This window comes from Eschrichtius robustus, chromosome 17, assembly GCF_028021215.1.
Source record: "Eschrichtius robustus isolate mEscRob2 chromosome 17, mEscRob2.pri, whole genome shotgun sequence".
In the NCBI taxonomy this organism is placed as follows: domain Eukaryota; kingdom Metazoa; phylum Chordata; class Mammalia; order Artiodactyla; family Eschrichtiidae; genus Eschrichtius; species Eschrichtius robustus.
Window position 1 is genome coordinate 43,364,438 of NC_090840.1, and position 24,558 is coordinate 43,388,995.

General features: G+C 33.9%; 1 protein-coding gene across 4 annotated transcripts in view; it reads right to left on the bottom strand.

Moving 5' to 3' along the window:
- The window catches only part of TRIQK (triple QxxK/R motif containing), a 104,942-nt gene that overhangs the window by 72,723 nt on the left and 7,661 nt on the right, over window positions 1-24,558 (bottom strand). For 2 of the 4 annotated variants that reach the window (XM_068525533.1, XM_068525532.1), the window contains exon 2: window positions 14,028-14,187. The exons of the other annotated variants lie outside the window; for them this stretch is intronic. The gene's annotated coding sequence lies outside the window, so the exon portion shown is untranslated. The remainder of the gene's footprint in view (window positions 1-14,027; window positions 14,188-24,558) is intronic. 4 annotated transcript variants of the gene reach the window in all.

Consider the following 24,558-nt stretch of genomic DNA (forward strand, 5'->3'; position numbering starts at 1 on the left):
ACAAATGGGACCTAATGAAACTTAAAAGCTTTTGCACAGCAAAGGAAACCATAAACAAGACCAAAAGACAACCCTCAGAATGGGAGAAAATATTTGCAAATGAAGCAACTGACAAAGGATTAATCTCCAAGATTTACAAGCAGCTCATGCAGCTCAATAACAAAAAAACAAACAACCCAATCCAAAAATGGGCAGAAGACCTAAATAGACATTTCTCCAAAGAAGATATACACATGGCCAACAGACACATGAAAGAATACTCAACATCATTAATCATTAGAGAAATGCAAATCAAAACTACAATGAGATATCATGTCACACCGGTCAGAATGGCCATCATCAAAAAATCTAGAAACAGTAAATGCTGGAGAGGGTGTGGAGAAAAGGGAACACTCTTGCACTGTTGGTGGGAATGTAAATTGATACAGCCACTATGGAGAACAGTATGGAGGTTCCTTAAGAAACTAAAAATAGAACTACCATACGACCCAGCAATCCCACTACTGGGCACATACTCTGAGAAAGCCATAATTCAAAAAGAGTGCATTGCAGCTTTATTTACAATAGCCAGGACATGGAAGCAACCTAAGTGTCCATCATCAGATGAATGGATAAAGAAGATGTGGCACATATATACAATGGAATATTACTCAGCCATAAAAAGAAATGAAATGGAGGTATTTGTAGTGAGGTGGATGGACCTAGGGTCTGTTATACAGAGTGAATTAAGTCAGAAAGAGAAAAACAAATACAGTATGCTAACACATATATATGGAATCTAAGGGAAAAAAAAAAAAAGGTCATGAAAAACCTAGTGGCAAGACGGGAATAAACATGAAGAACCTAGTGGCAAGACGGGAGTAAAGACACAGACCTACTAGAGAATGGACTTCAGGATATGGGGAGGGGGAGGGGTAAGATGTGACAGGGTGAGAGAGTGGCATGGATATATATACACTACCAAATGTAAAATAGATAGCTAGTGGGAAGCAGCCGCATAGCACAGGGAGATCAGCTCGGTGCTTTGTGACCACCTAGAGGGGTGGGATAGGGAGGGTGGGAGGGAGGGAGACGCTAGAGGGAAGAGATATGAGAACTTATGTATATGTATAACTGATTCACTTTGTTATAAAGCAGAAACTAACACACCATTGTAAAGCAATTATACTCCAATAAAGATGTTTTAAAAAAAAAATTTTTTTTTTAATTTTTCTGCCATGATTTCTACAAATATTTTTCTGCCCCCCACTTTCTAGGACTTCAGCTACATATATATTTGACTACTTCATATTGTCTCATAAGTCACTGAGGCTCTGTGGGTTTTTTTGTTTGTTTGTTTTGTTTTTAAGCAATCATTTTCTCTCTATTTTCCATTTGGGGCTTATTTTATTACAATATGTTCAAACTGATCTTGTCTTCTACAGTGTCTAATCTATTAATATCATACAGTAAAATTTTTAATTCATAAACTGTATTTTCTATCACTAGAACTTCCTTTGATTCTTTCTAATACCTTCCATTTTTCTATGTTCATGTTTTCCTCCAAAAATTTAAAAATATTCATAATAACTAATTAAATTCCTTGCTGGTAGGTCCACCAAATCTGTCATTTATGAGTCTGTTTCTATTGACTGTTTTTTATCCTGGTTGTGGATCACATTTTCCTGCACCTTGACATGTCTAGTAATTTTTATTGGATGATGAACATTACAAATGTTACATTGTTGAGTGTCTGGATATCATTTTCTTCCTTTGAAACATTTTGGGGTTTTTTTTAGGGGGAGGATGGGAAAGCAGTTAAGTTACAAATCAGTTTGATCAGGTTTTATTTAAGTTTTTCTAGGCTGGGTCTGGCACAGCCTTCACTCAGATCAGTCCTACTTTTAAGGCATTATAATCTCTAGGGTCCCACTAAATGCCCTACTTGACAATGAGGTCCCCCCATTCTGACTGGCCAAAGCTCTAATCTTCCCACTCTGTGTAAGCTCTCATAATTGTTCAATTTAACACACCCTTCCCATGCTATGCCCAGCCAAACAGAGTTGCATACTACACATGTATGGCATAGCACACAATAAAGATGCAAGGGAACCCCTATGTAGATTTCTGAAATGCTCTGACTGCATAGCTCCATCCAGAACTCTGCCCCACAATATATAGCCCACTCAGCTTCTCCAAACTCCAATCCGTATCAGCTAAATTCAGTGAGGTGGCTGGGTTCTGTTTGGGTTCCTCCTCTCTATACCCACAAGCAGGAAATTAATTCCAGGAAGAAATCCAGTGCTCACCTTGTTTGTTTTCCTTCTCTTAGGAATCACAATTCTACTGTCTGTTGTCCAATGTTTAAAATTGTTGAAATATACCAGTTTGTTATTGATAGTTGTTTAAAGCAGGCAAAGTGTGGCCCATATTCCTCCGCCATGGCCATAAGAGGAAGCTTTCAATTTGTAATTTTATTTCTTAGTCTTGGGTGTGAGACAGATATTTATAACACTGCTTTATAACATTTCATTTGATAATGAAATATTTCATTATAAAACAGATAATATGCTTTACATGTACAATTGACAATGAAAATGTACTTGAATTATACAAACTTAGTTTGGTTTGTTTGTTCAATCAACCACAAAATTTAGAGAGCTATTATTTTCTTCATAGTTAGAATTTTCCAAAAGTCAATCAAAATATAGTCCCAGAGATTAATATTTGAGGTTAGCTTGAAAGAAAAAAAAATCTGGGACGAACATGGTAGTTAAAACCACAGAACTTAACTAAAAGATATATGAATATACCTCAATTTTTGAATGAGAATGGTAGTATTAAAGCCATGGAACTTACCTTAAATATATAAAAGGAAGGATCTGAGTATAACTAGCCAGCACAACAGTTTATTTAGTACAACAGAATCACAGAATCAGAAGAAACCTCAGAGATTAAATACATGTATTTGTTCTTAACCTTTATACCTTGGACAGTCCAACAAGCCTTATCAGAGAACCTGGGTTCAATCCTACCCTGATCCTAATAATAATAACAGAAAATAAATAATAACAAAATCTTTGTCTAAGAAGACCACACAAATGTTAATCTGAATTCTGCTGTTACAGTAATGGTGTGAAAATTAGACAATTGGCTCTTGTAAATAATATTGACCTGGTTGAATACTCATATTTGAAAGGCAACACATCCACAAGATCAATGCCTTTCAGTATAACTCTAGGACGCAATTAGCAATGGATATCCAAAGGAATGATATCTATTGCTTCTCACATTAATTATGCTTGATTATTTCCCCAACTATTAAAAACTAAACTATCTAAATTTTGAAAAGACTATCTGATGACCAAGGAGATGATGTTATCTAAAAATTAAACTTCATAAACATTTAATGAGTTTTAACTGTGACATAGGTACTATCAAAGGCACATTTACATATTATAAGGAATCTTTAAAGAAATTGACCAGATGCAATCACTACGTCATTCTGTTAGACCCAATTTATGTACTTCCGCAGATTCACTGCCTCCTGGATCTTCAGTCACTTGCCCAATAGCACCAGCCATTAACGTCAACTAATCTTCTAATACCACTGGCTGACTTGGCTTCCTCTGGGGGTGAAGGTGAAGGTACAGCTTCCAACACTACCTTCACAGCTACAGCAATACCTACACCTAGACCCATAGGAAGATTGGCTCCTCCTGCCACTTCCAAATCCCAAGCCCCATAGCACAACAACAATCTGAAAAGTACAGGGATAGTAACAAACCATGAGGTGAATTTTGACCAATGAAAAATAAGAGAGATGCTGGCAGATAAATTACTTTCTTCTCCTCAACCCAACTAATTGATTCTATACAGCCGGCCTTGAGAAGTCCCACATGACTACACAAAAGTCTACATTTTCTCTTGCACCTATGGCCAGCTTAGTAACCACCTTGTATTTTTTTTTCCTCCTTATCTAAAGTTTTTCTTTCTTCCATTTTTCACTCACTCTTATCCCCCTAGTATTGCATTCAAGGTTAAGATGTGCCTCAGAATCTGTTGTCTGGGGAACCTGTGATAATATATATAATTCATTACTCTATTTCTGCCCCATCAATTCCTAAATACATTACAGCTTTTTGCAATTAACTATGTTTTCTCAAAACAGTTTTGAATGTCCAAAAGAGACCCAGAATAACTCTCCCTAGGAATTCATTTGCTGCTTTTTAAAAGTAGAAATCTCAATGTGTGGGTTCCTATGTCTCACCTGTTCTAAACACAGATAAGAGGAAAACTATGACAATGCAGCAGAGATGTAGGAAGTAAAATGTTAGCTGTAAATACAAAAATTTTAAGTGAGCAGAGCAAGAAAGACCTGGTATTAGCTACAAAAATAATGAGGTAATCCTGGAGCACACCGTCAATTAAAAGTTATCCATACACTCATATTGATAAGTAATGACTACATCAAATGTGATTGGTAGAATTCTAAGATGACCTCCAATATGGTCTTCTTTGCAAATCTCTTCCCCTCCTTAAGGTGGGTGGAATCTTTGAATATGATAAAATATAACTCCTGTGATTATGTTACATTAACAGCAAAGGGGTTTCACATATGAGCATTTTAAATCTTGGTCTAGAGGTCAAAGCCAGAGAAGTCAGAGAAATTCAAAGTCAAAGGAATTCTGTGTATAAGAAATTCTCCATTGATGGAGGGGGCTATGTGGCAAAAAATAAGGCTGACCTGAAATAGAGCAGTTAGCTAAGAAGGAAATGAGGACTTCAGTCCAACAACCAGAAGAATCTAAATCCTGCCAAGAACATATAAGAGGTTAGAAGTGGATTCTTTCACAGAGCCTTGAACAGCCTGGTTGGCATTTGATTTCAGGTTTGTAAGACCCTGAGCAGAAAATCCATTCAGGCCATGTTGGACTTCTGACCCACAAAATTGTGAGCTAATAAATGGTTGTTGTTTCAAGCCACTAAGTATATGGTAATTTGTTATGCATCAATAGAAAACTAATACATACCTGGAAATCAATTATCTAATATGTAGTTTATTGAATCAGTTAAACATAGCCATGTTGGTTATTATTAGTAATTATTATTTTATTTATTGTTTGTTTGTTTTTTGTTTTTATGGCTGCGCCACGCAGCTTACAGGATCTTAGTTCCCCAACCAGTGATCGAACCTGGTCCCCACAGTGAAAACGCCCAGTCTTAACCATTGGACCACCAGGAAATTCCCAGTAATTATTTTTAAAGACAAAAGAATGTGTAACCTTTGTTAGACCCTTCCTAAACTACATTCTTATTAAGAAATTAAAGTGTCATTATATTTAGAATCAATTTTTATTCACTACAAAATGGCATTACTACTCTACAAGTTTTCTCTCTCTCCCACTGGTGAATTTTCAACTGTTAATTAAATCCTCCTTCACATAAGCTAACATTTTACCTTGGAATCAGGTCCTCTAGAAGGATATTTCAAAAAAAGAGGGTGATTATTGTGAGCAGTTTGCTATTTTCCCCATGAACTAATAGAATAATGATCACTGATGTTCAAAATGAAAGGCTGAAAGCCTGGGAAACACATAAATGCTTTCTGAATTAAAATTTCAATTATTTTAATATAATTTATAAATATATTTTATTTTGCTTTCTTTTATACACTACTACTTCTCTATGACTAAACACAACATCTCCTTCAGCCATATCATATAATAAAAGAATGTATTTTATTTCTGCCCTATCTCTTTGTATTTGAACTTATGTGAGATTTAGATGTATAAGGTACTGATTGAAAGAACACCCTTTTATCTTTATTATTTTTATTATTTTCAAAGAATTTGAGAAATATATACTTTGGATCTCCTGGCTAAAGAAGTAGAAAATGAATATAGACAACCCCAGGTCACAGGATCCTTAAATGCTCACTCATACGGTATCCATTGGGAACATGCAGCAATAATAATAAAACCAGGAATAGTAAGGTGAAAGACTTTTGTTTGCAGTTTCATACGTTTTGTAGAATCACTTGCTTTGTTACATGGTGAGAGTACAGAATAATAGAATGCTAGCAGCTTTCACTAAGTGTTTCAAGACAATTTGTTTATTTTGAGAATTCCATTTAAATTTTTACTAAACCCACATTAGGCAAACACTCATGCAAGGAAAATATGGCATTTGTACAATGAACTAACATACTAGAGCGAAAAGCATTCCTTACAAAAAGATAGGGAGAGAGGTGACACACCAACAAAGAGTTCACATATTCTTCACAACACTTTTAACCGTGATTATCATTATAAAGAATAAAGGAAGAATAAAGGGAGGTGTGGAATAAACTGAACTGATAAAATCTACTAAAGTTACTCATGTTCTATGTGATTAAAGAGAGAGATTGATTATTTTATGGATCAAAGATTGAAGTTTAAAGGGTTTATTCAGAAAACAGCCAGAAACTCTCTGGAAATAAACTGTTTACTACTAATAATGGTTGGGGTTTTGTAAATTTAAGCAATATGCTGGTTTTCATGATATTAAATTAAATAGTTTAATTGTGAGTGCTGATAAACACTAACAACTTTTAAATAATAGTTTCAGCTTTAATTATTAAAAAGGAAAAATATATGCCTGACATAATCATAATTTGCATAATATTTCATATTCAAGAAGGTAATCTTTATGAAAATAGTGGGGCTTGCTTTAACTTGACAAGCCAGCTATGTAAGTTATGTCCACTTAAATCAATAATCACATTTATTCACAATAAATCAACATATATATTGATAAAATATCCTTCTTTATGGAAAATTTTGTACATGTGGGTACATAATAAGAACACATATGAACAAAGATTATGTGTGTGTATAAGCTTAGATATTCATTCTAGTGTCATCACATGCCCAAAAAGATAGCTCCATATATTAAGTTTAGAGTTTAAAATATAATTAATTTTCTATTAAATTATAAAAGAAAGCTTCTAAAATATGTTCAAAGAAAAATAGCAGCATTTATAATTGAAAATAGAAACAAAGAATAGAAAGTAAGAAAGAAAAACATATCTTACAGAAAATAATATAACTATTAAAAAAGAACAGAAAAAGTTGATTTCCCAGTGAAAAATATACTCACTCTGGGCAGAAAGAAAATGACTAACATATCAAAATGGACAGTTAGAAAATAGTTTGTTTAATAATAAAGGCTAATTCAGCGAAAATCTACTACACTTCCTAGAATACTTTGATGATAGGAAAAAGATGAGCAAATTATTTCTCAAGTGTGATGTATCTAGGAAATAGATCAGTGAAACAAAAAGAGTAATATCATCACAGCATACAAACAGAAAATTCACATATAGAAGCAAAAAATCACAGTTTACATTGCATTCATGTTTAAAATCAAACATCACTTTTTCACATTCTGAAGATTTCCCCCCCCCCGCAAATATGGAAAGAAAAACAAGCCAGGGCTTTAATATAATATTTTTTTCAACCTGGAACAGCTGCAAAAAACAAATCTTGCTGGAGATAAGCTTGGTTATAAATATCAACATTCCCTTTAAATAAGGGAGTCCAGTTTTCATACCATCTGCCTCTTTCTAAAAGGGAAAAAGATATGAAAATCATAAACCAGGGCATTCTCTTTCAAATAAGGCATTTAGAAATGAATGTAGTGAAAGGGCTGTGAACTGTTCTGAGTCCCTGCCTTTAAACTTGCCTTGTTTAGTTCAGATTGGAAAATGGGATTTTATGAAAGTAAACAACTCTTAGTGCATGAATAAACTGATGAAGCAATTAATAAAGAAAAAAATATTGTTTTCCAAATTTTTCACATTATTGGCCATAATCACAATCTCTGGTTGGTCCAAAATTCTCCCTAATGAATCATATTCCTTACTGCTTATTTTTTAACTACACTTTTCACTTTTGTTACCTTTACTTTTTCCAAAACTTTTTTACAGCCTGTTCCAAAGACTTTCATGTTATCTCATTCAGTACAAAAGTCTAGTTCCTAACAGAACTGGGCTTTTAATACAGATTATATCCTCTGCAAAAATCTTTCCTATGCCTCTCTCAACACAGTGGTCTTTTCATACTTGAGTTTCGATTTTATCTTAAAACCTTTTTTCATCTTTTGCCCTTAATTATTTTTCATTCTTTGTTAATGACCTTGTGGTTGAACATTTTAATTTTTCACTGTACCACATCATTACTACTTCAATAATGAAGTTCATAAACTATATCCATTTTTTAACTCCTTAAAGCATACACAAGAAAGAATAGATGTAAGATGGTCTACCAAGTAGATACGGAGCGGTATACTAGAGACAGCTACATAAAAGAATATCCAGTATAGTAATACTGAGACCACTTGAGAGAAAATAGAAGAAACATAGAACAGAGAAATGGCATCCTTTACTTTAACAATATATGTAAATGTTTAGTCAATTCCCTGAATTATAGAGGTAGAATTCTGAGAAGCTACTAAAACAAAAGCACCTAGGGAGCTTTGGCATTATTCATTCTCATTCTCATGTTTATTCTTTCCCTTCCTCTTTTTCTCATACACACATAAACATACCCCTATATATTGCAAACAAAAAGACGATGACTGAACCTTTAATCATGAGCATCTGCAGTTATTTTGGTGCTAAAATGCACTTAAATGTGTCCTTCATAGGAAACATATGTCCTAAGATTTTCACTTTCATTCTGTTTAAGCCCTGGAGCACTTAGTTCTGTAATTATATAAAATAAAGTTCTTTTACAAATGACATTTAATTGTTTTCTTGGAATGCTGCATCTTCAGTGTGTAAGGAGGGAGGAAAGGGAGAGATTTCTTCAAAGTAATGGTCAATAATATTTAAAATAAATAACCATATTATAGCAATCAATATTTCACCTTTTTCATGATTTGATGTAGGCATATAAAATATGAACAATTAGATGATCAGTGTTGAAACAGAAAAGTTATTTTTACCTTAGACCTATCAACTATTACTTTTAAAATGTTAAAAAGCTCTTTTCATATTAAATTTAGTCTATTGCTTATTTTCTGACTTCCCTCCACTAGAAGGTAGTACCACAATTGTTTGTACACTAAATAATCTCAAACAATTAGAACACTGTGGACATAGCAGACAGTATATTTTTGAGTAGATATTTTTCAGAAGACTGTTACATTAAGTTAAAACATCCACATTTTATGCTTAATTATTATCAACTTAATTTTAAAATGCTTTGAGTTTTAAAATATTACTATAAGTTCTCTATCTTTTATAAGAATATGAGCCTGATAAAGTATGGGTTAACTCTTCCCTGCTTTAACTCGTTTCCTTTCTGGTTCTGTTACTTTTTAGTTTTTTATGAAGCTAAGCTCATTTACCATTTTTTTAAATCAGTACTGTAAGAATTCCTATCCCATGTGGCTGCTGTTAAGCATAAAATTAAATAGCTAGTTCATTTAAAGTACTTAACATGGTGCTTCTCACATAGTAAGTGCTCAATAAATGTTGTTAGTATCATTACAACATTCTGGCTTAATCAGTTACTCACTGTTGAGGCACCATACAGTCCAAATAAGTTTTTTTAGACAAAAAAAAATAATCTGAACTTGAAGACCTCACATTCATTTAACAGGTCAATGAGATACAAAAAGAAAAGAATGGTCTCATAATATGTATCTTATGTGTAACTTAATTACATATAAATTGTATCCTTTCTGCTATTATTTGGTCTCCTAACCATCTTCTATCACCAGCTAAGTGGTTTCAGCAAAAGTATCTTTGGATAACTTTTAAAATGCCAAATTACATATGCTGTCTTCTTGTTAATGTGTTGAAAACTTTGAATAAATAGATTATCACTTATATGTTTACAGTATATGTACATAATCAGTATGCAAAAATACTTTCTAAAATGGAAGGCTTCTGAACAACAACAAAAATCTTAAACACTAGTCCCCATTTTTTAAACTAACAACTGAATCTCTTATCTTTGTCAGAAATCTCCAATTATTCTCCAGTCTAAGAAAAGAATCTTCTCAGTTCAACACTTCCACGACTTCTTTGATATTCCCTTATCAGGAGTTCAGGAGTTGTAAACTCTTGATGTTATTTCTAAGTCTATATGTCACAATTTCTCTCATATATCCACCACGTGCATTGGGCAGGTCAGTATGGTTCTTTCTACTAGAGCAGTAATCTGACATTAGATAAAACTGGTTCTGTCGATGACCAAAACTTGAATTTGCAGTAATAAATTTATCATCCCAAATATTTAAAATGACCATGGGTCTAACATACAATGGCAAACAAGAAATACAATTTCAGAATATCTTTAAATTATAGTACATTCCAACGTCTTCCAAAAAACTTTAAGAAAAATATAAGTATTCCAATCACTTCTCTATTTTCTTTTTGAAAATCAAACTTCACTATAACATTATAGTATTTTATTTCAGTCTATCATAAAAAATGATTTTATAAAAGCACTGGATAACTACCTCACTAATTTTAGAAAATTTTCCTCTATTATAAAAAGATTGGGTCTTCATTATCACATTAACCAAAATTTGGGAGCAGGGGATAGGTTATATATCATGGGCCCCTCTAATGGAAATAGCATACACAAACTCATTTAAAATGTTTATTTTCAAATTATTGCTGAACTCTAAACAATTTAAAGAAAAAAGCAACTGAACTTCCCAAAGCAATTTTTGCTGTAAAATGTGTAATCTGATATTTTACAAATACAGAACACTACCCAGCAACTTCTCAGCCCCAAGGTGATCCCATCTCCCATTTGACTCAGTAGCCATTCCAGCTTGCAGGGCTCTCCTGAAACCCATCTTCGTTTCAGTCTGGGCACATGAGTTTGTTTACCAAATCACAAAGAAAACATAGATCTTTAGGTAACGTCAACTGACTTTGCAAGCTCACTCTCACTCTCTCACACACACCAACATACACATTTACACACACACTAAACAAAAATCCACATACACATGCTCAGGCACAAACACTGCCAGTGTAAGAAGTATCCTACTTCCTCTGTGCCCTGGAGTCCACCCCATAAACACTTTCCTGCCTTTTTACCATTTGTTCCCCTCCTTTTCATCTCCTCTGTCATTGTCTTTATCCAGGGTCTCACCAGCATTACTGCATTAGTATCATAATTGGTCTTACTGTCTCCAGTTTTTCCTCCCCTCAAAGCCATCCCCCACACTGATTCCAGAATAATATCTCACATGAAAACTCTAATTCAAAAAGATACCTGCACCCCAATGTTCACAGCAGCACTATGTACAATAGCCAAGACATGGAAGCAACCTAAATGTCCATCGACACATGAATAGATAAAGAAGATGTAGTATACATATACAATGGAATAATACTTAGCCATAAAAAGAATGAAATAATGTCATTTGTAGCAACATGGATGGACCTAGAGATTACCATACTAAGTGAAGCAAGTCAGACAGAGAAAGACAAATATCATATGATATCACTTACATGTGGAATCTAATAAAAATGATACAAATACGGGATTAACATATACTATACTACTACATATATATACTACTATATATAAAATAAACAACAAGGACCTACTGTATAGCACAGGGAACTATATTAATATCTTGTTATAATCCTTAATGGAAAAAATATCTGAAAAAGTTATATATATATATATATATATACACATATGTCTATGTATATATACACATATATATAAAATCACTTTGCTGTACACCTGAAACTAACACAACATTGTAAATCAACTATACTTCAATAAAAACAAAAAAAACAAACAAAAAACAGGAATAATCTCTCACAAATTAAATTTAATCAGGAAATTCCTCTGAGGTATATCATTCAATGTTCCCTAAGTCCTTTAGGATAGAGTTCTAATTCCATAGTGTGTTATAATCTAACCCCTGTTTTCCCACTAATCTCTTTATCTGTCTTTCCCCACGCATGCACTATGCCCCAACTAGTTTTAACTACATGTAGTTTTCTGAAATGATCATAATATGTAACAGCTTACTGGCTTTGCCCATGTCCTTCCTTTCTCTGAAAATGCTTTCAAATACTTCTTTACTTGGGTATCTTATACTCCTTTAAAACAGTAGAAAGGCATGGTAGTCATTAATTCTGTTCACATATCTTCCAATTTTCCTTTCCCTTTGCGTAGAGGCCAGTATTGTACTTCACAGTCCCCCATTTGAAATAAAGCAATTTGCTTTGACCAGTGAAATTCTACATGCCAGTGCATAACTAGCCACTCTTTCTTCTCACTTCTGCAGTGATCATGGAAGTACATTCAGATGAAGGCTTCAGTGTCTTTGGTCACTGTGAATCCCTACCAGTCCAATTTGGACATGTAGTCTGTGTGAGAAATAAATATTTGTTGTGCTAAGATTGGGAGAATGGGATTGACATGTACACTGCTATAATAAAAATAGATAACCAACAAGGACCTACTGTATAGTGGAAGGGAACTCTGCTCAGTATTCTGTAATAACCTAAATGGGAAAATAATTTGAAAAAGAATAGATACATGTACATGCATAACTGAAGCACTTTGCTGTACACCTGAAATTAACACATTATTAATCAACTATGCTCCAATATAAAATAAAAATTAAAAAAAGAAAGATACTGAGCTTTGGGCTTCTTTGTTCTTACAGCAAAACCTAGGCTATCTGAGTGATTCAAAGGGTTACATTTTTCAGGAAGACTTTCATGAGCCCAACACAGTCTGATTAAATGTTGCTTCCTCAAGTAATGATAAAGTTCTGTTTATACTGCTGCAATTTCTACCTCCCTTCAAAGTGTACTTCTGAGGGCAGGAATTGTGTATTTCATTTCTGTATCCTCATCAACTAGTACTGTTCATGGTAAGTCCTTAAAAAATATTTGCTAAATTAAGCATTCATTCATTCACTCATCAAAGGCCAGGGACTACTCTGGTTGCTAGAATAAAACCAGAGCAAACAAAAACCCTTACCCTCATAGGAATAACTAATATTCTTGCAAATGATAATGACAGTAAGCAACGCAAATAAGTATAAAATACATAGTTTATTAGATAAGATAAATGCTAAGTAGAAAACACAGAGCAGGGATATTTTGGATGGTGACCACATAAGACCTCATTTAGAAAGTGACCTTTTAATAACAACCCAAAAGAAAGTAAATAAATTGGTCATGCAGATATCAGGGAGAAAGCAATTCAGTAGAGAAAATAATGGAAAAACCCTGAGATAGGAGCACGCCTGGCATGTTCACATAACAACAAGGGAGACAGTATGGCTGAGCAAGTGAGTAGTTAGGGATGAGATTAGAGAGGTAACAAGGAGCCAGGTCTTTCAGAGACATACAGGCCAGTTTCAAAGCTTTAGCTTTTATTTTGAGTGAAATGGGGAGCTATTGAAGAGTTCTAATTAGCATGAGGGGTGGAAGAAGAGAGTAGAAGATAGGGTCACAGATATAATGGGGGCCCATTTTCTTCCATTTTATAACATATTTCCTCTCTCCACAAAGCATGTGAGACATAGATGTACCAATTAATCAAGAAAGATTTAAAATAATGTTGAATAATAGATATTTTATGATGATCTTAATTTGTTCACTACTTACTATGCAGGGACATTGATTTTAACCAATATATAATTATCAACATATAGTTATATATCAAAGTATCATAGTGTATCAAACATCAAGAGAGACCAAATATTTAATGTGGCAACAAATTCTCATAGACAATTAATAATACTAAATGATTTAACAAATTAATCAGATAAAAATTTATAGTTTTATGGATCTTGCTTCATTTTCTTGGATTTACCCAAAATCATAAAATAAATCCAAGTAAAAACATTTCCCCATGGTAATCCTGCCTCCCATAAAAAAGAACTAATTCCAAACTCAAGTTCATTGCCAAAAACAAACAAACCAAAACACGAGAAACAAAGTGAAAGAAAACAAACCACAAGTCAAAACACCTTTTGCCAAATGTTAATTCAAATAAACACACCTTGTGTTGTGTCCTTGAGGCTGCCAAGTCTTAACTCTGGAGAGATGTCAAGGGGTAAGATGTTTCCAAAGGCAAGATCTTTACTGAGAAAGCTGTGCTCTCATTCCTGGCAAATTCAACTCCAGATACCAATAATAATACTCTTGGTTGCTTTTTCTTACTGGAATTCAAAATAGAGTATATGGAAATATTAAATGGATGATCTCCAGTTCCTTAATGTCCACAAAATAAAATCACTGTGGTAGCATTTTCCAAGTTGTGGTTTGTGGTTTGCTAGCTCTGTTATATGTTCATTCAAATTAAGTTTCTATGGCCATGTATACTTGAAAAACATTGCATACTACTCCCCCTTTACACAAGGTACACTTTCATAAAAAAGCTCTGAGAAGTCCTGTAATAGAAAAGCCTATTTAAATTTACTTGACCCAATGTGTCCCAAATTTATTTAAGTAAAGACCCCCTTCCACTGTAATAAACAGTAACATTATTTCTGCAGATGACACTTGAAGAATGGTTCATTGTATAGTGATTATCTGAAAAGTAGTAAGAGATGTGTCCAGTATATTTTAGACTTAAATATGAATGTAGAGACTAATTTGAATTTATTTTCTGTTATTGCAATTTGTAGAGTTAACCTATAAATATATTTATTCAGCCATAATTGTTAAGTACATGTTACTTTCTAAACCAAATGCCAATTAAAAAGCAACAAGGAAAACATTCAAATAATGTATGGTTTATTCATTTTTGTTCAATGAATATTTATTAAATACTTATTATGTGCCAGGCACTGAACTTATCTCTAGCTTTATGCCACAATTGCTCTCACATAGATAAGAGTATCAAATTTAAGTGGTTCCAAACTGCTGTCTAACAATAATAATCAACACAAAATTTAACTCAAAGTATTTGAGAATACAAGTTTTACTAATTGTAATTATATCATTAAAAATAGCTTGCAGAGGTGGCCAAGATGGTGGAGTAGGAAGACCATGAACTCACCTGGAGTTCAACGGACACACCAAAATTACAACTACTTACAGAGTAATTCTCCATGAGAACAACATGAAGACTAGCATATAGGATTTTTCACAACTAAACATATAAAGAAGGGACCACAAGAAGATGAATAGGAGAGGCAGAGATGTGGTATAGTCAGAGCCCACTTCCTCAGGTTGTCAAACCACAAATGAAAAGAATATCAAAATCTTAGAGTTCCTCCCCAAGGAATAAGAGGCCTGAGCCCCACACTAAGCTCCCTAGCCTAGGGGTCCTGCACCAGGAAGACAAATCCTCAGGATGTCTGGCTTTGAAAACCAGCAAGTCTTATGTTTGGGAGAGCCAGACAGCTATAGGAAACAAACTCTCTGCTCTCAAAGGGCACGTACAAAACTTCACATGTTCTGAATCCCAGCACAGAAGCAGTAGTCTGAGAGGAACCTGAGTCAGACCCACTTGCTGATCTTGGAGAGCCTCCCAGAGAGGCAGGAGGTAACTGGGACTCCCCATGGGGATAGAGTAGCTGGCAACAACCATTTCTGGGAGCTCACTCTACAGCAATACCACCAGCATTGTCAATCCCCATTTTGGAATCCTCCCTCAAGCCATCAGTGGGATAGCAACAGACTCATGCCTCCCTGGACTGTGTGGACAGCCGCCCGGAGACTTGGCCATGCTCACTAGCAGGCCAGTGCCAGCTCAGTGCCCACCTGGACCATGCAAACAGCCATGCTAGGACTCAGCCCCACACACCAGCAGGCAAGCGGCAGTCCTATTTCCCCCAGGCTGTACAACCAACTGCATGGGGAGCTCATGCCATCCCCTAGCAGGCCTGCAGCTACCACACAACACGTGGCTTCGCAGCGAACCAGGTTGGGGCCAGCCTCACCTACCAGCACGACCATGGTAGTCAGCCCTGCCACAACAGAGGGCACATGCAGCCCATATATGGGACACCCCTAGGACATATAGTTCTGGTGACCAGAGGGGAACATGCTGCTGGGCTACATAGGATATCTCTTACATAAGGCCACTTCTCCAAGAAGAAGAAACATAACTGACTGATCTAACATGTAGAAATAAACACAGAGAACTGGGAAAAATGAGGCAACAGAGAAATATGTCCCAAATGAAGGAACAAGTCGAATCTCAGAAAAAGACCTAAACAAAGGGGAGATAAGTAATCTACCCAATAAAGAGTTCAAGGTAATGATTATAAAGATGCTCACCAAATGCAGGAGAATGGATGAACAGAGTGAGAAGTTCAACAAAGAGCTAGAAAATATAAAGAAGAAACAAAGAGAGCAAAGATTACAATAACTGCAATAAAAAAAATTTACTAGAAGATATCAATAGTAGATTAGATACAGAGGAACAGATCAGCAATCTGGAAGATAGACTACTGGAAATTACCCAAGCTGAACAGAAAAAAAAAAAAAAAGAGTTTTTAAAAATTAGGATAGTCTAACAGATCTCTTGGACAACATCAAGCAAACTGATATTCACATTATAGGAGTCACAGAATAAAGAGAAGAAAGAGCAGATAACTTAGTTAAAGAAATAATAGTTGAAAAGTCCCTAACTTGGGGAAGGAAGCAGACGTCCAAGTCCAGGAAGCACAGAGATTCCAAAACAAGATGAACACAAGAAGGTTCATGCCAAGACACTTTATAAATAAAATAGCAAAAATTAATGATAACAGAGGATGTTAAAAGCAGCAAGTTAAAAGCAACAAGTTATGTATAAGGGAACTCCCATAAGGCTATTAAAAGCAGCAAGTTATGTATAAGGGAACTCCCATAAGGCTATCAGCTGACTTTTAGCAGAAACTCTGAAGGCGAGAAGGTAGTGAGTGGCACAATATATTTAAAATGATGAAAGGGAAAAACCTACAACCAAAAATACTCTACTTGGCATGGCTTTCATTCGGATTTCATAGAGAGATCAAAAGTTTTACAGACAAGCAAAAGCTAAAAGACTTCAGCACCACCAAACCAGGTCTAAAAGATATATTAAAGTGACTCCTTTAATAAGAAAAGAAAAGGCCACAACTATAAATATGAAACTTATGAAAGGAAAAAAAATCTCACTGATAAAGGCAAACATACAATAAATCAACCACTTATAAAGTAGGAAGATTAAAAGACAAAAGTAGTAAAATCATCTATATCCACAATAAATAGTTAAGGGACACAAAAACAAAAATATAACATCAAAAACATTAAACATGGTGGTGGGGGAGTAAAAATATAAGGCGGTTAGAATGCCTCCAAACTTAAGAGATCATCAACTTAAAATAATCACACACATACACACACATACACAATACATATGTGTATATATATGTATATAGGTTGTTATATATGAACCACAGGGTAACCACAAATCAAAAACCTAAAATAGATACAGACACAAAAAAAGAGAAAGGAATCTAAACATAACACTAAGATAGCCATCAAATCAAAAGGGAAGCAAAAGAAGAAAGGAGAAAAAAAAAAAAAAACTACAGAAACAACCCAAAAACAATTAACAAAATGACAATAAGTACATGCATATCAAGAATTACTTTAAATTTAAATGGACTTAATGCTCCAATCAAAAGACATAGAGTGGCTGAATGGATTAAAAAATTAAGATTCATACATATGCTTTCTACAAGAGTCATTACAGTTCTAAAGACACACACAGACTGAAAGTAAGGAAATGAAAAAAAAGTACTCTATGAAAATTGAAACAAAAAAGACTGGGTTAGCACTGACAGACAAAATAGATTTTAAAACAAAAACTGTAATAAGAAACAAAGTATGACATGACATAATGATAATGGGATCAACCCAACAAGAAGATATAACAATTGTAAATATAAATGCACCCAATATGGGAGCACCTAAATAAATAAAGCAAATATTAACCACTATGAAGGGTGAAACTGACAGTAATACAGTAGTAGAAAACTTTAACACCCCACTTATATCAAAGGACAGATCATTCAGACAGAAAATTAGTAAAAAAAAAAAACACTGCCCTTAAATGACACATTGGAGCAGATGAAATTAATAGATACATATAAAATATTCCATCCCCAAACAGCAGAATACAAATACACATTTTTTTTCAAGTGCACATGGGTCATTCTCCATAATAAATCACATGTTAGGCCACAAAATAAGTCTTCATAAATTTAAGAAGATTAAAATCATATCAAGCATCTTTTTCCATCAAAACGCTATGAGACTAGAAATCAATTACAAGAAAAAAAAAATACTACAGAAAACACAAACATGGTGGAAGCTAAACAATATGCTACTTAAACAACCAATGAGTAATAGAGGAAATCAAATGAAGTAAAAAAATACTTGAAGACAAACGAAAATGGAAACACAGCAATCCAAACTCTGTGGGATGCAGAAAAAGTAGTTCTAAGATGGAAGTTGACAGTGATACAAGCCTACCTCAGGAAACAAAAAAATCTGAAAGAAACAATCTGGTCTTGCACCTAAAGTGATAGAAAATAAGGAACTAACAAAATCCAAAGTTAGTAGAAGGAAAGAAATAACAAAGATCAGAGCAGACATAAATAAAACAGAGACTTAAAAAAAAAAAAAAAAAAGAGGGAGAGAGAAAAAAGCTCAATAAAACTAAGAGCTGGTTTTTTGAAAAGATAAACAAATGGATGAACCATTAGACAGACTCATCAAGGAAAACAGAGAGGGCCCAAATAAATAAAATGAAAAATGAAAAATGAAAAAGGAGATGTTACAACTGACACCACAGAAATACAAAGGCTCATAACAGATTACTACAACCAATTATGTGCCAACCTAGAAGAAATGAATAAATTTCTAGAAATGTACAATCTCCCAAGACTTGATCAGGAAGAATTTAGAAAATATTGGGTTGGCCAAAAAGTTCGTTTGGGTTTTTCTGTAAGACGTATGGGAAAACATACATCTTTTTCTGTAAGATGTAATGGAAAAACTCGAATGAACTTTTTGGCCAATCGAATATGACATGCCCAATTACAAGTAATGAAATTCAGTCATTAATAAATAAATTAATATTAATTTACTCAATCATTAATTAACAAATTCAATCAGTAATAAAAAAAAAATACTCTTAACAAAGTTCAGGCCCAGATGGCTTCATAGATGAATTCTACCAAATATTTAAAGAGTTAACATCGATCCTTCTCAAACTATTTGGAAAATTGAAGAGGAAGGAACACTTCCAAACTCATCTTACACGGCTAACATCACCCTGAATACCAAAACCAGAAAAAGAGACCACAAAAAAAGAAAATTACAGGCCAACACCACTGATAAACATATATGCAAAAATCCTCAACAAAATATTAACAAATCAAATAATACATTTAAAGAATCATACACCATGATCGAGTGGGATTTATCACAGTGACACAAGATGATTCAGTACTCACAAATCAATCAATGTGATACATTACATTATCAAATTGAAAAAAAAATGATCATCTCAATAGATGTAGAAAAAGCTTTTGACAAAATTCAACATCTGTTTGTGATTAAAAACTCTCGACAAAATGGGTATAGAGGGAATGTACCTCAACATAATAAAGGCCATGTATAACAAACCTATAGCCAACATTATACTCAATGGTGAAAAGCTGAAAGCATTTACTCTGAGATCAGGAACAAGATAAAGATGCCCACTCTTGCCACTTTTATTCAACCTAGTATCAGAAGTCATAGCCACAGCAATGAGACAAGAAAAAGAAATAAAAGAAATCCAAATTGGAAAGGAGGAAGTAAAACTGTCCCTGTTTACAGATAACATGAATATATATATAAATATATATATACATATATATAAAATATGTATATACTATATAATTTATATACATATATAAATACATAGAAAATCCTAAAGACACCACCACAAAACTATTAGAACTCACCAATGAATTCAATAAGGTTAATATACAGAAACTGTTGCATAGCTATACACTAACAATGAACTATCAAAAAGAGAAATTAAGAAAACAATCCCATTTATAATTGCATTTAACAGAATAAAATACCTAGAAATAAATCTAACCAAGGTGGTAAAAGTCCTGTACTCAGAAAACTCTAAGACATTGATGAAAGAAATTGAAGCCACACAAACAATTGAAAAATATACTGTGCTCATGGATTGAAATAATTAATATGTTGAAATGACCATACTACTCCAGGCAATTAACAGAGTCAATGCAGTTCCTATCAAATCCCAAAGGCTTCTTTACCAAACTAGAACAAACAATTCTAAAATTTGTATGGAAACACAAAAAGACCCAGAATAGTCAAAGCAATCTTGAGAAAGAAGAACAAACCTGGAGATATCACCCTCCCTGATTTCAAACTACACTACAAAGCTACAAAAGTATCAAAACAGTATGATACTGGCACAAAAAAAAGACACACAGATCAATGGAATAGAACAGAGTCCAGAAAGAAATGCACACTTATACGATCAATAAATCTATGACAAAGGAGGTAAGAATATGTAGTGGGGAAAAGAGAGCCTCTTCAATAAATGGTGTTGGGGAAACTGGATAGCTACATGCAAAAGAATCAATAGGGTATTATGCTAAGTTAAATAAATCAGGTGAAGAAAAAGACCAATAATGCCTGATCTCACTTACATGTAGAATCTAAGAAAACAAACAAACGAAACAAAATGAAAAGAGACTCATAGATGCAAAGAACAAATGGGTGGCTACTAGAAGAGAGAGAGGTGGGGAGGTGGGTGAAATAGGTGAAGGGTATTAAGAGATACAAACTCCAGTTATACAATAAATAAGTTACAGCATAAGGAATACAGTCAATAATATTTTTGTATGGGGACAGATGGTTACTAGACTTATTGTGGTGATCATTTCATAATGTATGCAAATGTCAAATCACTATACAGTACACCTGAATCTAATATAATATTGTAGGTCAACTGTATTTCAATAAAAAGTAGCTTGCAATTTTTAGACTATTTGAAAATAATGATGATAATTCAGGTCAAGAGTCACAATATGTGGGCTTCCCTGGTGGCGCAGTGGTTGAGAATCTGCCTGCCAATGCAGGGGACACGGGTTCGAGCCCTGGTCTGGGAAGATCCCACATGCCGCGGAGCAACTACGCCCGTGAGCCACAATTACTGAGCCTGCGCGTCTGGAGCCTGTGCTCCGCAACAAGAGAGGCCGCTACAGTGAGAGGCCCGCGCACCGTGATGAAGAGTGGCCCCCACTTGCCACAACTAGAGAAAGCCCTCGCACAGAAACGAAGACCCAACACAGCCATAAATGAATGAATAAATAAATAAATGAATAAATAAAAATTAAAAAAAAAAAAAAAAAAGAGTCACAATATGAAAGCATAGTTTTTTAAAAAAAATGATGCTGCAAAAGAATAAAGTTGAACTCCTACTTCATATCATACACAAAAATTAACTCAAACCAAGTCATAGACCTAAATGCAAAGGCTGAAATTATAAAATGCTTGGAAGAAAACACAGAAGTAAAACTTCATGACCTTGTGTTAGGCAATAGTTTCTTAGAAACAACATGAAATGCACAAGTAACAAAATAAAAGATAGGTAAATTGGACTTCATCAGAATAAAACAACTTTTAACTAAGGTGATTTTTTTTAAAAAAGACCCAGCCAAAATAATGTGTTAATTTGTCATACTGTTAAAATGAAATTGGTAACAAAATGTATCCCCTTCCAGTTTACTTTTTTGGGTTTTAGAGTAATTGAACATTTTATTTTATTATATTTAAAATAATTTCTAAGTGTGAGCAGCAAGACTGACTGTAATTCCAGTTTTTAGTTTCTATGGACAGACTTGATAAACTGGAGACCCTGAAGCAGGATTACCCAAATTGTAGTGTCAGGATTTTAGCTGTACCAGAGGCCTTTATGTGCTACACATAATCTGTATAAAGTTTTATATGTGCAAATTGGGTACATAAATAGTCTCCATTTTTCTAAGGGAATGCAATAAATGTAGCATCGTGAATAAATATAACTTTTATTAAAAAAAAAAAAAAAAAAAAGAATAAAACAACTTTTGTATTCCAAAAGATATGATCAAGAAAATGAAAAGACAACCCACAGAATGGGAGAAAATATTTGCAACTTTTATAACTGATAAGGGTCATATACAGAGAATATATGAAGAATGCTTACAACAGTAAAAATACAAATAACAATTTTAAAATGTGCAAGGGATTTGAATAGATATTTCCTCAAAGAATAAATACAAATTGCGAATAAGCACATGAAAAGATACCCAGTATCATCAGTTATTAGGGAAATTCAAATCAAAATCACAATTCAAATAATACCCACTAGGATGCCTATAACAAAAGACAGATAATAAGAAGTGTTGCTGTGGATGTAGAGAAACTAGAACATTCATACATTGTTTGTGGGGAAGCAAAATGGTGCAGCCATTTTGGAAAACAGTTAGGTTGTTCCTCAAAAAACTAAACAGAATGGCCATGTGACCCAGTAATTCCACTATCAGGTATATACGTGAGAGAAATGAAAATGTATGTTCACATTAAAATGTGTACACAAATGTAAATAGCAGCATTATACTTATAGCCAGAAAGTGAAAACAATCCATGATAAATAGATAAAATGTGGTATAACCATACGATTGAATATTATTTCAACATAAAAAGTAATGAAATATTGATACATGGCACAACATGGATGAACTTTGAAAACATTATGCTAAGTGAAAGAAGCCATTCACAAAAGTCCAATTAATGCATCATTCCTATTGTTCTCTTTATAGTAAATGTTCAGAATGAGAAAATCTATAGAGACAGAAAAAGTTTGCTTAATGGCGAGGGTGAGAGCAGAACAGATGGGGAGTGACTGATAGTGGGTACTTTCTGAGGTGATGAAAATATTCTAAAATTAGATAGTAGTGATTGCACAACTCTGTGAATATGCTAAAACCCACTGAATTGTACACTTTAAAATGATAAATTTTATGATTGTGAATCATATCTCAATGAAGCTGTTATTAAAATAAAAGAGTCATAATAATATAGATCCGTAGTCCTTATCTAAAATGTTTGAGGGACTTCTCTGGTGATCCAGTGGTTAAGACTTTGCCTTCCAATGCAGGGGGTGTGGGTTCGAGCCCTGGTCAGGGAGCTAAGATCCCACATGCCTCGCAGCCAAAAAATCAAAATGTAAAACATAAGCAATATTGTAACAAATTCAATAAAGACTTTAAGAATGGTCCAGATTTTTAAAAGAATTTTAAAGTCTTTTTAAAACACTTTAAAAATTCTTTTAAATTTAAAAAAAAAATTTTTTTTAATTCTAAAAAATAAATAAATAATAAAATAAAAATTAAATAAAATAAAATGGGCGAGATGTGTTTTGGAGACTATAGAAAGGTAATATGTCCCATATCTACCATAATTACATGACACTCTTAGAGGAGTATGGGGGCAGCACATCAATACTTCATAGCAAAATCTTATCAATATTTACACTGACTAGAAAAATAAATACTATATAAGTAGTACCTTGTCATTTCAAAGCTGGTTTGTCTCAAATGAGTTTGTGAAAACTTGGAAAAAAAATAATTTTTCAAAACTTTTGTGTTTTGAAAATGTGAATAATGGGTGTTGAAGCCTTATAATGATGATGATTAATATTAGTAATAATAATAATATCAGCAGTTTCCATTTACTGCGTTAAGCATGTCGCATGCATTATCAGAAATTCTCATAATATTCCTGTGGGATAAGTACAATTAACCCCAACTGGGAAAACTAGGTTTTCTAATGATTAGGTGACTTTTCCAGGCATGCAGTTAACAAGGTAAGGGTAGAGATTTGAAATCAAAGCTGTCTAATCACAGAGCACACTCACTTTCCTCTACAAGGAAGAGAGTGTTCAGATCATTTATCTGAGATATAGACTTTACATCTGTAAAATGGAGAAAAGAAATTGGGGGATTGTTTATATATCCCCCTCAAAGGAAAAACTGTTATAAATATAACATAAATGGGTATATCCCAAGGCAACTTTTGCTTCATGAAGGTATAAGTCATAGCATTAAAGAATTTTAGGGAGGGCTGTACTTGAAAATTTTAAGAACCATTATTCTAAATACTAATCTGATCATGTTGCTCTACAGTTCAAAAATCTGAAATGGATCCTCATTGCCCACAAGATGAGACTGGCTTTGCATGACATATAATAGCCTTCTTGGCCTGGGCTAGCAGGTCTTATTGCCTCAACTCCAGCCACTTTTTTTTTCCAAATTCTGTTCCAGCTACTGAATTTCTTACATTTCCCAATCACATGACCCCACTGACAGCTTAGTGGCTTTACAAATCTTGTTCTCCATGTTACCTTAGCCCCAGCCTTAACCACCTTGAATTCACAAATATCCTTCAAAACCTTGTTTCAACGTCACTTCTTCTGAAATAATTCACCTATACTTGCCAAACAAATATTTGATTATTAAATGATTGACATACAACGTACT